Source organism: Piliocolobus tephrosceles, chromosome 15 (assembly GCF_002776525.5).
Source record: "Piliocolobus tephrosceles isolate RC106 chromosome 15, ASM277652v3, whole genome shotgun sequence".
In the NCBI taxonomy this organism is placed as follows: Eukaryota; Metazoa; Chordata; class Mammalia; order Primates; family Cercopithecidae; genus Piliocolobus; species Piliocolobus tephrosceles.
Window position 1 is genome coordinate 7701242 of NC_045448.1, and position 15848 is coordinate 7717089.

At 40.5% G+C, this 15848-nt stretch overlaps 1 long non-coding RNA gene across 2 annotated transcripts in view; it reads right to left on the reverse strand.

Annotated features, from left to right (window-relative positions):
• Nucleotides 1–7112, reverse strand: part of LOC111531204 — a 57686-nt gene extending 50574 nt beyond the window's left edge. For both annotated transcript variants that reach the window (XR_002728177.1, XR_002728176.1), the window contains exon 1: nucleotides 6808–7112. This is a non-coding gene — a long non-coding RNA (uncharacterized LOC111531204). The remainder of the gene's footprint in view (nucleotides 1–6807) is intronic.
• Between the last annotated feature and the right edge of the window lie 8736 nt (nucleotides 7113–15848).

Here is a 15848-nt window from a genome sequence, read left to right on the forward strand (position 1 = left end):
TGCTGCCTCTTCAACATCCATCAGCTTCTCCCTGTTCAGACTACATGGAGTGGAGGGTGCAGTGGCAGTGCCAGCTGAGCCCTAGTATATTTGGCCCAACAAGGAAAAATCTAGCACCTTCCTCTTTAAGGGGGGTGGAGGGATTTAGCCCAAGGAGGATAAATCTAGCACCTCCCTCTCAAAAGGGAATGGGAGGATTCATCGCTACTTCTCTTTTCAAGCACTTATCAAATATATCTAGACCGATAAAGTTTCATAACATATTTTTAAATATATGAAAATAGGCTTTCTGTGAGTGTGTGTTGAACAGACAAATGAATAAATGAAGATATTTTCATGAGTGGAGACCTCTCCTGTGTATGTACTCTGATCTCAAGTAGATCAAAACTTGCTAATGATAGAAAAAACACGGCATCCTCCAGTTCTTTTAGTCATATGACTGCACACTGATGTTTATTTATACCCTATAGAATCGCTTAAATATTCCATTGATATATTTCTTGCTCCCCATTTTGATTATCAATATTTTGAAGTTATTTACCCACTTAATACCATGACAAAACCATTGTGCTGATAGACTGAATTAGAAGTATGAAAAGGATAAAACAGCATACAGAGATAGGCTTGGAGTTCTCAGAGAAGAGGAGAGGAGAAAGGCCACTGGCATGTTTTGACCATCTAACAAGGTAACTGCTGTGTGACATCTCCCTTATCCCTTATAACAATACAGCAAGGTGGCTGAATTATGGTTGCAGAATCCTGGGCTGCAAGAAATTAAATATGTGACTATGAGGATGTGGCTGCCTAATAAGTTGCAGAAGGGTTCAAATCCATATATGTTTCAAAAACCCCTTTTGCTTAGTCTTGGTGAGCACTGAGGTGGGAGAAGGTTGTGTTTTTCATGCTCTGGTGCTAAACTGCTCTTCTGAGTTTCTTTCTCACTGGACTCGTTTTATGAGGAGAACACACAAAATAAATATATTCCCACTTGATCCTGAGTTCTATGAGACAGGGAATATATGTTCTGTAGATCTCAGCTCCCAGTGTTTAGATACTACCTTTGCTGGGCACTCAGTGAATGCTCTGTATCTTTAAATAAATTAATAAGCAGAATTAATAAACTGTATGTGGTGAAGCTCAGTGATACCCAAGAAAGAGTAGCAAATACATAAGTGAACACCTTGAATGTGATCATCTAAAGACAGGTTTTGGGAAATGTCCATATTTTAAAATTTAAAAAACATTCTGAAATTTGATACCTTTATTCTTTCGTGAAATATACTGGTGCAAAAAAGAGAGAGATTTTCACTTGAGAATAGTTTTCCTTCATAAGACAGGGACGAGCAGATTGCGGCAGCTGAATGGAACATCCTGGCAGACTGCATCAGGAGAATGATAACATGAGAATCAATGTTTAAAACATTCCCCTAAAAACCACTCTCAAATTTTTAAAAAAAAAAACAATCTCAGAAATGCTGAAATATTTGGAAGATATGAGCAGGAACGAACAATTACTTTCATCTTATTTAAATCTTTCATTTCCTAATTGTCCCTGGTCTGGCTCATAAAGATCTCTAGATAAAGTTAGTTGACTTTAAATATGAGTGGTAAGCTCTTTTGCAACTTTTTAAAAATATGTCTTTTAGGTTCCTGGATAACCTGTAGTTTTATAATCCTGATCTGGAAACCGGGAGCTGCCACAAATGATGGTGCTAAATCTGTGCTTGAAATGGTGGGATAGAAATGCAAGATGACTTTACAAAGGATGGATGATTTGAGTCTCTGTTCCTACATCCATGCTTTGATTGTGCAAAAGAAGTCCTTACTACTTCCCCACCCACCAATTTTGGGGACAGTTCAGGGGTTTGTGGGCCCAGCCTACATCATTCTTCCCTGCTGGATGCTTCCTGATCTTGAACATTGGACTCCAGATTCTTCAGTTTTGGGACTCGGGCTGGCTCTCCTTGCTCCTCAGTTTGCAGACGGTCTATTGTGGGACCTTGTGAGTTAATACTTAATATGCTCCCCTATCTATCTGTCTGTCTGTCTATCTATCTATCTATCTATCTATCTATGCATCTATGCTATGTTATTAGTCATGTCCCTCTAGAGAATTCTGACTAATACAGTGGGTATGCTGATTTGGGTACAGAAATATTCTTACACTTGGCATTATACTAGCCGGATATTTCTTACCTTCTGGTGCAAAACCCTCCAAGAGCAGACTTACTAGATATCTGATGATTGTGTTCTTCATCTGTTTCTCAAATTGCTCTGGACTTCATATCACCAGGGCAGAATTTTATAAGGGGCAGCTCTGCCTTCCTGTTTACATATCTGTATATCTGCTCTCTCTTAATCAGACTGCTTAGATAAAAATTTCAAATACAACTCCGAAGATTCTGCATTTAGGAGTCCATTCTATGATGCTGAGACAGTCCATTTCAAATCCAACTCTCAGTCAGTAATACTCCCACCTCACTTGTAAACCATGTTGAGGAGCCACTACCAGCTCTCACCTACCCAAGCATTTGTCTGCATTCCTTGCTTCTAAGAAGGCACCAAGGCCAGCTTTTAACAAAATAATAACAATGGTGTTGATCATCATCACCATCATAGCAACACTAATACATCCAGGATACATTGTAGGTAAAAGTAGGTTGAGCAATAAAGGCATTCATTATCTGTATAAGATACTCAGGGAGAGGAGAATTCCTTGACTAGTCCATTCTCCTGCTCAGCTGCATTGCCAAGAACTCAGGTTCATTCCTCCTCTCTGCTCCCCATACTTACTGTGCTGATTTTTGTCCTCAAGCTCACTTCCTTTGTGATCACAGGACGGACGCCGGCCACACTCATTCCTATACAGCAAATAAAGTCAGAGGAGGCAAATTCTCTCCTTGACTTCAATTTTTAAATGAGAGAAAATTCCCACAAGCCCCCTGGCTTGCATTCTTTCAGTGTCATTGGCCATATTGCCAGCCTATGGGCATGCCTCAGCCAATCAATTAGCAGTGAGGGCAAAACATTTATTGTGATGGGCTTGGACCAATCACGATACACACGAGACTGGGCACTCTCCTGAAGCACGTGGCTAAAATGGAGGACATCAAATACAGGTAGCCTCTACAATAAAGATGGAAGGGCAAGGGAGTGAATCCAGATGCTACATATCTGCTTTAACAGAATTATGCTACATTTGTATTTCACGATGAAGCCTAAAGCCAGTGAACAGAAATTAACCCCATAAAATCAGTGCCTCATTCAGCAAATGAGCAGATATTCTTCAGTACCTATGAAATGCAAGATTTTCTGCAAGCCACATGCATTATATTGAACATGTTTCAATTCACTTATTTTTTCATTCATTTACTCAATGAATATTCATCCGGTAAATAGTAGTGTCCTTATTACTATTGTTAATTGGTAAACTACTTCCTGCCCTACAGAGTCTTGTCATCTGGTGAGGTAAACAAGGCATTAATATTCTTATTTAAACATTGTTTACACAGTCAAGTATAGTAGCATCCTGGGGCTGCCTCATACAGGCTCCTGAGAACCAATTCTATGTATTCCTTTCAAAATTTAGAGTAGCCGACACCACTGAAATTAGAAAATGCTACAAATCAGAAGACACACACACACACACACGCCTCATAGAGGCTATTAGTAAACATTAACCAGCACGCCACTGGTTATGTGACAATAAAAGTTGAATCATAAATCATGAACTGTGAGTAATACTCAAATGATGAGTAAAACAATGGTCATAAAAAGAAAGCCCAATTAGCTTTGACCCCTATATATGGTAGGTGCTCAGTACAAAAGTGTGCTAGATGGTCAAATTAAGGAAGGAGGGAGAAAATAAGCTACCAAGAAAATTTGCGGGGAAAAGTGGCATTTGAGCTGGATATTGAAGAATGGGTGGAATTTGGATAGTCAGAGAAATAGGAGAGGGCTGCTCATGTAGAACAAGATGAAGACAAATCCTGAGGTAGAGAAAGATCTTTTGATTGTGTCCATGTGGCCGGAGTGCAGAGTGTGCTTGGAGGGCCAGGGAGTGAGGTAACAGCTTACTCAACCTCTTGTGAGCAGGACTGTGCAAGTCAGTATGCTAAGGTTTGGAGTGGTGGAGGTGGACAAAATAGTGCCTTAGAGGCAATTCAGCCAAAGTGCCCTGTTCCATGTTTGAAGTTTGGATCATCCCAATTAGTCTCTTGATTGTATTGGTCATTAAATAGCTTAGCTTCATTTTTACAGGAAGTATATAATATTTCTGCATTCTAGCTCACATGGATGTATTGATTACTTGGTTAGTTATCACCTATTTTACTGCAAGATGAGATTGACAATTTACCCAAGCCTTGTGATACTAGAAAACAGGAAAGAGTAAAGACATCGCCTCACATTTTGTCTTCTGGGAAAGGCTTTTTGCAAAGAACCACTTCTCCTCCTGTGACTTAGAGAAGACTCAAAGGTGCCTGTTTATTTGCCTATGACACAGGCAGAAATAGACCGTCCAAATTCCATTTGTTGCCCCATAAACGATAGACTGAATTATTTTTACCTATTGACCAATCTGGACAAAACACCTGCTAACTTGCCTTAACCAAACTATTTAAGCTTCCCTCCTCCCCTACAGGACCCTAAATTTGGCCCACCCCCAAGCACTGGAACCACCACGCCACCTGCTCACACATATCCCCTGTACCTGGTTCTTTCTAGCCTTATTTACATCCCACTATAAAAGAAAATTTATTTCTGACTTGTAGATATTATGGTGGGAGTATTCTCTCTACAGCAGTAGTCTTTTCCCTCCTTATTGCAAAAATCCTCCTGAAAAATATCTTTTCTTACCTAAATGCAGATTTGTTTTTATTTGACAGAATTATGTTTTAGTCTGTCCCTCTGTGCCTGAAAGCTAGGCCATTATAAGTCCTTAGTGGTCCCAATGGAGACCTAAGCTCTGCAAGATAAACAGAAAACTACTCTATCCGGGGAAAACAGCTCATGCTCAATGTCATCAAAGATGACAGGCAGGTTAAAGCAAGGGGATAATCTCACATACACAAAAGAAATCTAGGAAGTGTTTGCACGCGACATCTAAAGAACCTTACTTTTCCAACTGACTTTGACAATTGTAAGGAACACGTATTGAGAGTCTTTGAGAAAGGTAACTGGTTTCCTCCATAACAAATAAAAACAAAAATTAGCATCATCATCATATAATGAATATATTCATATGGCAAGGAAAAATTCTCATTGGTACCAAAGATAAAATATAGTCTATGATTTTAGAATCATCAATTGGGACTTCTCTGTGTAAGAAAGTATGATATTGGAACCAATACTAAACTGGGCTAGCCGAAATTTACAATTGTTTCAGACCCATTTATTAGAACTATATTGATTAAAAAATATTTGAAGTCCTATAAGAGAATATTATATTTTAATGGACAGCTTGAAGTGCATTTAAATACTCATATAATTAAAATGATGTATTTTACTAAAATTACTCTGATTTAACTATTAACCTGGTTACATCTATTAGAATATGGTTTCTTATGTCAGTTTAAGTAGCTTTATGTATTTGAAATTAATAACACAAAAGAAAGACAAAAACAAAAACTAGATATGAGATCTGAGGATGCAGAGCTTTGCTGCCTCCTTCCCTCTTTTCTCTCCCTCCCTTTCCCCATACAGCTCAGACAGCCATTTTTTGTAGTTGTTGTGTTAAGGAGTGAAGTATTAAAAATACATTGTTTTCATTGTAGTATTTCTAAACTTAGAAAGGAGAACTAACTTCCTCCCAGTCAACTTGCTCATTACGAGGAAAGCTTAGAATTCAAGAGAATCAACCATCCCTCCTCTCCACTTCTCTAGTCATTAAAGTTGCATGTTTTGCACTGAATTGGGTTATCAGAAGCACTATGACATGTTCTTTCGTGGCTAACAGAGACAATAAATCAGATAACATGTCCCTTATTTCAGTAAAATTTATAGGTCTTAAGTATCAGTGAGGTAGAGTTGCCAGAGTTAGCATATAAAAATATAGAACACCCAGTTAAATTTGAGTTATTTCTAATTGCCTATACATATGTACACCGAAATAAAATAAAATGTTGCAAGAGACATATGAATACTAAAACATTAATTGTGGCTAATCTGAAATAATTATGTTTTGTACTTGTTTAACTATATTTATTATATGTGATTTGGCTCTTCTTAATAGTTCCTTGTTTTATAGAATTTTCTTACACAATTCATTACAGTTAGTGTCTCTGTTTCTTTACCTCAAAACATAGCTTCTGCACATCTAACTTATTCTGTTCTTTGTTCATTGACAATTATGCTCAATATTAGCATTATAGACCAGTTTATTGACTATATATTGGCACTCTGAGAATTGCTCTTCAAATTTGATTTGTTCAAGCACAAAATACCATGTTTCATGGTATAACTTATTTTTTCCACACTTCAGGATTACATTGAATTTCCTGATCAACTTCTTGAAATATTATTTTCTGGCCAAAACAAACAAACAAAAACCATGTTGTCATCAAATTTTATCATCTTTTTCAACCCTACATACGTGTTTCCTAAAATTTGCTTTTGTTTCTGAAATTGCTTTTGGAAGGGTCTTCACTTGAGAAAAAAAAAATATTACAATAGCAAAGGGAAATTTGTTCTGGTTTTGATTACTTGTACCCACAGTTGCCATAAAAGGTGAGGCATTTATATCTTTGATAATCTCTATAATAGTTAATGGAACTGTTACATTTTCAAATTATGCAAGTAGATTTTTACCTGGCACTTCTCATTTTCCTCCAAGGAAGAGTTGAAATTGTAAGGGAGGAACAGTCTCTCTCATATCAAGCCTGAGCTGATCTTGCATGAGTTTTGAAGAAACCCAGCCTGTTCCAGAGGTGAGAGTGTAGGAGACTCAGGACGTGAGTTGTACCCCTGGTCACTGGAGTTAGCTGACTTTCAGAAGCACTGTCACTGGGGAGAAGACTGGCAGATTGGCTGTCGTCTATAAGTGAGGGGCTGTCACTGACAGGCTGACTTTCAGGCGCTGGAGCTGTTATTGATTGGCTGATTACTGGAGCGCAGTTACTGGAGCGAGGCTGTTGCTGACCGGCTGCTTTTCAGAAGCACAACACAAGTGAGGCTATCAGGGATTGGCTGATTTTCAGAGCAAGTGCCCTGATACGAAGTTATCTCTCATTCACAGCTGGAAACTTGTTCACTCCTTGGGACTCAGGCCAGAGAGCGATCTTTCCCTTTCTTGAGGGTGAAAAGATGTACTTTTAATTTTTCTCAGTCCCCTCTTTTGGCCTTCCCTCAGCCGACCCTTTGGGAAAGACCAGAAGAGGTTGTCCAGATTTTTGTGTGTAGAGGTATGATTGTCAGCTAGGTAAATGACTGAAGCGCCAATTACCATGGCAGAAAAATAGCTCTATGAGCCAGTTTTTGTAATTTATTGGTAATGGCTGAGTCTGGGACATTTAGGGCTTCCTGATAAAGTCAATATAGGACACAAGACAAAACTCATGAGATACAGGGCGTATCCTGTGCATGCAGATGTCTGTCACCCCTTCATAGGCCCTGACTACAGAGGATATGTTATCACTCCATGACCCCTTGCCACATGGACAACCACGAGTAGAACGAGCTAAAATGTTAGGATTAGGTCTGATTATTTAGCAAATGCAGTAGATGAGATCCTTGTCCGTGTCTACCCATCATTTCCAAATCTATTCATTAGACGCACGTCTGTGCTTTCTTGGAACTTAACATTTTCACACTTCGTGTTTCTCCTGAAGCACATGTGTTTGAGTGGAAGATTTCCAAGATGAAAATCTCCAAGATGACACTCCACAAGCTCACATTTGAAGTGTAGGAATACAGTCATTACAATATCTGCAAGTTCTCTCTGCATGGTCTACATAGTGAAGGCTTGAGGGATGTCCAAAGATGTCATTCATCCCAAAACATATCAACATGAGGAAAGAGAAAGACCATTTGGTTCACCACATCGCATTGTTTTTGAAATCTAATTGTTGATTTAATGACCTCTCTCTTTTTGCCTTAACTATTGCCTGGTAAGCTATTCCACATATTCATGATTCTCTACATGAAAAAAAAAAAAAAAAAAAAAAAGAAGAAGAAGAAGAAGAAGAAACACTTCCTGACATCTGTTCTGAATTTGTTTTTCTTTAATTTTCATTTATACCCTCTTGTTCTATCATCTGTGTTGGGCTCAAAATAGGAAACCATGTTGACATTTTCCAAACCATTTAAATTTTATGTTCTTTAATTAAAATCCCCCTCTTAACTAGATAGACATCTAACCTGGTGGGTAGATGCTGTAATACTACATCTAAATGAAGACAATTTTTTAAAAGAATCTTCTCCCTCCTACAGAAAAGAAAATAGAGATCTTGAAGTTATAGTATTTCTGTGTCATCCAAAGCCAAAGGAGATTCACATACTTTTATTTTTGCCCTAAACTTGCCTGAAACTGTTTGAAATAGTAATATAGAGCTGCATGTCCCACAGCACCAGCACCACAGGCTGCTTGTTGTAAGCTGTTTTTTTTTTTTGTTGTTTGGGGGCAATAGTATTTGTGTTGGTCAGAAACCCTGGCTATGCAGACTAATTCCAAATTTCTCAGCTCATATATCCTGTTCATAACCTTGAAAGCTAATATAAGCTCCTCTACTCTAAACCATTGCATAAACTACATAAATAAAAGAGGCCTGTATTTTTTTATGAGATATAGGGGCCATATCAAACTTAAGTAGAAACAAGTAAAGAGTTCTCTCCAGGTGAGATTCTTAATGATGTTGGAACCAATGTGTTCAAGACTAAATTATTTAAAAGCAGAGCCATGAACCTCATTCTGTTTAATATCTGTAGGCCCCTCCCTAGGATTCTAGAAGACTGCCTTGCAAATAACTGATGTTCCATGGTTTTTCTTAGTTTATTGTTTAGATCGGCATATATACCTTGTGTAGGATAAAGAATGGCAGAATATCTGAGAAAAAAATTAAATTCAGAATATCTGAAAATCTGAGAAATGTCTGAGAAAAAATTTACAATTCAGAATATCTGAGAAAAAATTTAAAATTCAGAAATGTGATCAAAATATATTTGTTTTTAAGTGCTATGCTAGAAATTAGACTTATAGTAGCAAACTGAGCAGATTTGGTACCTGCCGTCCTGGAAACTTATTTTCTAGGATGAAGCTAGACAATAAACAATAAAACCAACAAATACATGCAACGAATCATAATGAGCTCTATGAAGGAAAAATTGGAATATTACAAAAGATTAATTAGGAAGCTCAAACATTAGATTTGGTTGTCCAGGAAGACTGCACCAAGTCTGTGACACTTACAGTAACACCTGAAGGATAGAGTAAGAGGAACAGTGTTCCCAGAGGAAGGAACAGCAGGTGTGTGATGATGCTCTGTTGTCAAGGCACTGTCCCACTCCCCACTCTCTACAGTGGGAGCAGAAGCTGGGAATGATGCTATTTCTTAGGATCCTTTTTCCCGTGAGGTTCCCGGTTTGCCAACAAGAGAAACCTACATGGATCTGGAAGCAGAAGTGGCGCTGACTCCACAGCTCTCTAGAACTGGACATAGCCAGACCTGGAAGTGGAGGTGGGCTTCAGAGAGGGTACTGGGCAGGCAGTGTGGGTTCACCTGTGTGGCTGATGCAGATTGCGGCAGTTGGTGGGAGTTTTCAAAGGAGCCCTTGAAAATTGTAGCAGTTTCCTGGCAAGCCTGTGGGAACAACCACCATTGGCCTTTCAGGCTAAGGTCCCAGTGTCTGTTCTCATCTTTCAACTGGAGTGCACCTGACCTTTTCTCCCATGCTCTCCCAGTGTTCATGTAAGCCTAATGCTCATAGTAAGCCCCGTTTTCCCAGAATACTCACCATAACTCAATTTTTCTATACAAACTCACGTTGACATGGCATGGGAAAGTCTTAAGGAGGGAAGGCCCTCGGCATAGTCAAAGAGGTCAATACCAGTGAGATGCAAAACAATATTGCCTTAGAAAATAATTCTGGGAAAACCCCTCATTATAGCAGGTCTACTAGCACTGGGCATTTGGGAGTTTGTGTACATGTTTCCACCCACCACACATGTTTTCTGTTTTTATAAGCTGTAAAGATCCAACAAGCTTGAGAAGTTCAGATATTGTTGGTCTTTCTCCACTCTGATCATTCTGAAAACAGGTGATATGTTAAGTAGAAACAAAAACCTTGCTCTTCACTACCTCTAATGGTATTGTTCGAGCTCCGGAATGGGCTCTGAGATACACTGGGAACGTACACCACGTCAAGGAAACTGTTCCACTATTCTCGAAGCCCTGACACAGCAGGATGTTGATTGTTTAGAAATTACAAATTAGATTCCCATTAAAATACATATAATTAAGTGATTAAATATGGGGAAGTAATGTCCTGTAAAATATTTACAGTCTACTAACCATAAGCAAATTGTTTGTTTAAAAAAACAAGCACACAAACATAGTCCTCCTGTCTAGGATGGACTAAGATCATAGATCAGAGGATTTTTGTTTGTTTTTAATCAACTCTAAGTCTGACTTTTTTCCAATAAGATTGGGTTTTCAAAGGTACCCAGCTCAGGGGATGACAGACAGAGCAACTAATGATCCTGTCTCTCTAATGATGATTCGCCTTGGGAACCCGAATTCTGCTAAGCCATGAGGTCATTCATCACAATCTTTGGTTTTTGTTTCTCAAGACATAGAAATTATGAGATACTTGTTTCTATTTTTATAATTAAGATATAATTTATGTATAGTGAAATTCTCCCTTCCAATGTACAGTTTATACATTTGGACAGTACAGCACAATCAAGACACTATCTCCACCATACTTGGCCTCCCCACCCTTGCAAATACCTTTTTGTTTTTTTTGTTTTTTTTTTGTTTTTTTTTTTTCAAGGACTTGAATAGGTGGATCTGAAACATGAATCTAAAGTCGTCTTTGGAAGAGTGTGCTGAGGCACTTCCCCATCCCGTCCAACAGTCTCTCAAGGTTTCTAATGCAGGAAGAAGACAAATGGATGACATTCAGAATTCCAACAAGTGTGTCTGCCCAGCCCTGGCGTCACACAGACCAGGGTCTACACCTGATCCTACCAAATTGCCCAGTGAGTTATTGGGAAAATCCACGGGAGTTACTAAGTCTTAGTTTTCTCTTCTGAAAAACATCATGGGGACAATGATGCCTATGACACAGTGCTACTGAGAGCAGAAAACACAGAGTGAGGTGTTTCACATGTAGAAGGCACGGAGTCAGTGGTACCTCCGACACTCAAGACTTATCCCTAGTGAGTCCAGTGTTTACCAGGGGTGGACTGAATCCTGCATCCTCAAGTCTGGGTGCCTCCATTGCATCTGGAAAGGAGGATGAAAGGAAAGAATACCACCACTCAGACATGGACATGTGACGGAGGAAGGGGAAAGAAGAGCTAGCCAGCACATCTGGCCTTTAAAGCTTGCACCATTTATCAATCTATTCACATAAAACACGATAAGGTGACTTCTTTTTATTTCATCTTTTTCTCTCATTTCAATCTTGGAGCTTTATTGTCCTCTTGCATTTGGTTTTCTTGGTATAATTACTTACTCTTTCTGAACTGCCTGTCCTTTCAAAGTGCTTACTTTGTGCTGTCACAGAAGTACACATTTTTGGCCAAAGTGATGGAATTTGCAGCCAAATGAAAAAGAATATGTGCAATTAATGAAAAAACAGCAATGGACTATAATTTACAGATTATTTGGCAGGAGCTAAAAGAGTGAGACATGGCCCACTTTGTTCTCAGCCCTGGTTCCTGTAAAGTCTTCTTTCCATTTTATGCAAATAATGTAACAGAGAAAGGAAAACTAGGGATTATAAGTGTGGGAGAATTTCACAATGCCCTTTCACCCAAAGGGACAAATATTTGATGATCTACAACAAGATCCCGCCATGCCTATTACATGCCCCGAAATGCTACCATATTGAACTAATTCCTCCCTAGTTGCTCTGCTGCAAACATAATTTTCCATGTAATTAAAAAAATTTGCACAGCATCTTCAAAGATGTTATACAAACTAAACAAGTAACTTGATATTAAGGTAAGCTTTCAAGGAATTTGGAGTTTGGGGTCATTTGACACCCATTGAGTTGGATGGGAGAAAGATATATATACTCTTCCAGGGTCTCTGAAAATGATCTTGCCATAAGAAACATTGTATGTATGGGTTTCTTTGCTCTGATTGTAGGGAATAAGTTAGTGAGAAAAGAAACTATATATCCTATGAAGTGAAGGAAAGAGCAAAGATTTATGTCATCAGAAAGATTTCAGCCTCTGCTTCATTGCTTATAATTTTGTTACTTAGTGTAAGTTGTTTAACCCATCTGAGCCTCAATTTCCTTCCTGGTCTATAAAATGAGCCTACTAGATGTTCATCAAATCTCACATTGGATACATAGACAGGGCCAGATTGTCCAGCACCCTGCAATGCTTGGATTTTATTCTTAACACACTGGGATGCCACTGAACTCATAAGGAGAAAAATAATGTTTCCTCACTACATTCTCCGTAGACTTCTGGATTGGTTAAGGCTTTCTGATTCCAAACAAAAGGATTTAATTCTGGCTAAATGAAGAAATCTGAAGGTATAAAACCTCTGAAAAACTTGCTCTTAGAAAAGCTCTCTGAGCATCTCAGCAGCAGGAAGGAGCTGATCCTCAGGCTCCAATAGCCCCAGTTCTTGTCACCCTTGCTCAAGATTCCAGTTTGGGAGTCAGCATCTGAGTGCTTAGCTGGGATCACACACAAACCCCTCGGCAGAAGTGTGGGGCCGGGGTGCATCCTCAACCTCTAGCCCCACCAAGGTTAATGCAATGGAGGAAAAACTGTTCTCAAGGGACGATGATGATGTCTTCACCAAAATCAGGACTTTGATCCTCAAAGGGCATAAAAAGCAACCCCAACTCCACCACAGTTACTGGTTTGCGGGCATCAAGAGTGGAAGAGATAAGATCAGTTAGAAGTGGCTGCAGCGACCCAGGCAGGAGCCAGAAGTGGCCTGGACCAGACACAGCAGCGCAGGGAAGGACGTTGGGAAAGACCTGAAATCGAGTTTAGACGTAGAACGAGCAGCACTTGCTGATGGGCTCCATGTCCGGGTTCAGAAGAGGGGAAGAATAAAGCTTTCAGGTGGAGGATGGCACTCAATGGACTCGATGATCTGTGATTCATCCTCATCTATCACCAGGACTGCCTTATTAAAGGAAAGAATAGATGCATATGGCATAGAACATGCTGAGCTTAATATATGCATATAGGGAACACAGATATGCACGATGCATATGGGCCATAGCATCTGCAAATCTATTTTAATAAGCACTTTTATTAAGCTTAAAAACAGCCTTCTTATAATTTTTTTTTAGTTTGATGAACATATTTTAAATTATTTTTTGACTCAATGGAGCATTTTTTAATGTATACATATTTTGAAGTCTTCTTTTCTTTCTTTCTCTCTCTCTCTTTTTGCTTTTACTTAATGGAACCCTAATCCAACTTCCCTGGGCACCGGCCCTCTGCGTGCCCCCACCCCTTTGTAAAGCACATAGCTCAACAGGCAGCGTGAGAAAGAGTGATGGAGGGAAGGGAGGGCACCGTTCATTTCAAAACTAAAAATATCTTCTCAAATTCTAGGATATTGGTTCACTCCTCCTCGAGACTATTAGAATGAGTTTCAAAAGTTCAGAGACTATTTTGGTCGGAAGCCTGAAGTTCTTCGAAATAACAGCGAGCAGCTGCTCCTCTCTGCTCTTTCCAGCTATAAATACAGGGCACTCGGAGACATTTTCGAGTCAGCCACAGAGGGTGTGAGCACTTACTTTCTTTTAAATTTTTCTTCCATTGTGTCATATTTCTCTATAAAGCAGAGGTGGGAAATTAATAGGCCCAATGGAAATCAAGTTTCATTTTTCCCCCCTCACAGGAGAAGGAGCCTTATCAGCCTTATTGCTCTGCTTTGGGAAGCGCTGATGTCCCATTGAAAGAGGAAGGTAAAACCTCTCTAGATCACCCTCTGTACTCAGGGGTTCCTCAAGGTTCCCAGGACATCAATGTGACAGTGGGGAGAAGTCAGGGCTCTGGGGTCTGTGGTAACTGAAATCTTATCCTTGTTCCCACATCTGTTCAGCTGAGTCACTCAGAGGCGATCCTAGGTCTTGAAGATTCTTTCTCGGAGGCAATGGAGCTGAGGACACCACCTCCCAGGGGGTGATGAGAACAAACGCGGCCACCTATGTGAGAGCATCCCCCGGGCCACGTGACACCTGGTAACGGTGGAACTGAACACATATTATGTTCCTTACCCTTTTCTCCATGTATATGAGAAGCAGTGGAATACACAGGCATGTCTTGGTGTACACGTAGGCCCTGTGCCCATCAGGAATGCTGACTGCTCTCTGTTTAGACCTCTTATTATAACAGGGGGGCCATAGCTGGACAGAACAAATGCCCTCAAGAAGCCACAGGGCCCATGAGCAGGTGGACACCACGCTCAGGGAGCCCTGCTGGGCTGGTGCAGCGGGCCCAGCCCCCGCCGTGTGGTCTGTACCACACGTGCTTTCGTCCACACTTCAGAGTTGACTCTGGTTGGGCTACCCTGAGTGTCACGGCCTCTGCCCCACTGTAGAGCATCCTTCCTGGTCACCGGCAGGGCCTTGTGCCCCAAACACAAGGAAGGCCTTCTCTGGAGCTGTTTTTAGGGAAGCCAGGCCTCGTGGGACTGGTGAAAGTCAGTTTATAAAACTTCTCCTAGGGCCTTCAGGTTTCCTGCAAATCCTGCAAGGTGGAGTTACTTTCCTCCCAAGGCAGGGAGAGAGGGCCACCCTCTTCCTCCTTTAGCTCACTGGCAGCAAACCCACCTGCCATCATGGTCACTGTCCTGGGAATGGCATAATTCTGTTTTCTCTTCAAAGACAATATAGGAAAGCTGTTAGGAGCACAGACTCTGAGCCAGACCAACAGGTTGGAAGCATGATTTTGCCATTTGCTAGCTGTGTGACCCCAGGGAAGTAGCTTAACCTCTCTGTGCCTCTGTGTCCTCCTCTGTAAATGGCATAAGAAGAAGACCCATCTCATAGGGTTGTTATGGAAATTAAGCAAATGAATGAACGTAAGGTACTTAGGAGAGTGAATAACATAAAACAAATGTTGGCTATTAGTGTGTTTGTTTATTTAATTTCAGAGAAAGCTACAGGGACTAATAACCCTGGTTTGAAGTTTTTCTTTCTTATCAAGTTGATGTGAGCATATTTTATTAAGAAAAGCATTATGACAACATGGGATAATGTAGTAAGGAAAAGGCAGCCCAGCCTCCTTCCTGTTACCCATTGCTGTGGAAATAGTGGACACCGATCTCACTATTCCTAATTACATTTTACAGAAACAATTGTCTAGGTGGGCCTTGGTCAAAGTCGGCTGTGCGGATTCACAAAGCAGGAGACGACAGTCCTGAACTTTCCAACTGCCCGCGCTGCGAAATCACCACCTCGGCCCGTACCTCCCACCCCTCCCCTGCTCCCGGCCAGGTTTTCAGAGAAGTCTCCACTGCTGTGGCCGAGCGCGCTGTGAGGCTCAGCCCCGGCAGGGTGCGGTGGCTAACAGTGACTGCATACTTTCTGGTCATATTTCTAGGAACAAACAAAAAATGGGGGGAGGGGGGAAGAAAACAAGAAGGAAAACAGCCGGGTGCGGTGGCTCAAGCCTGTAATCCCAGCACTTTGGGAGGCCGAGA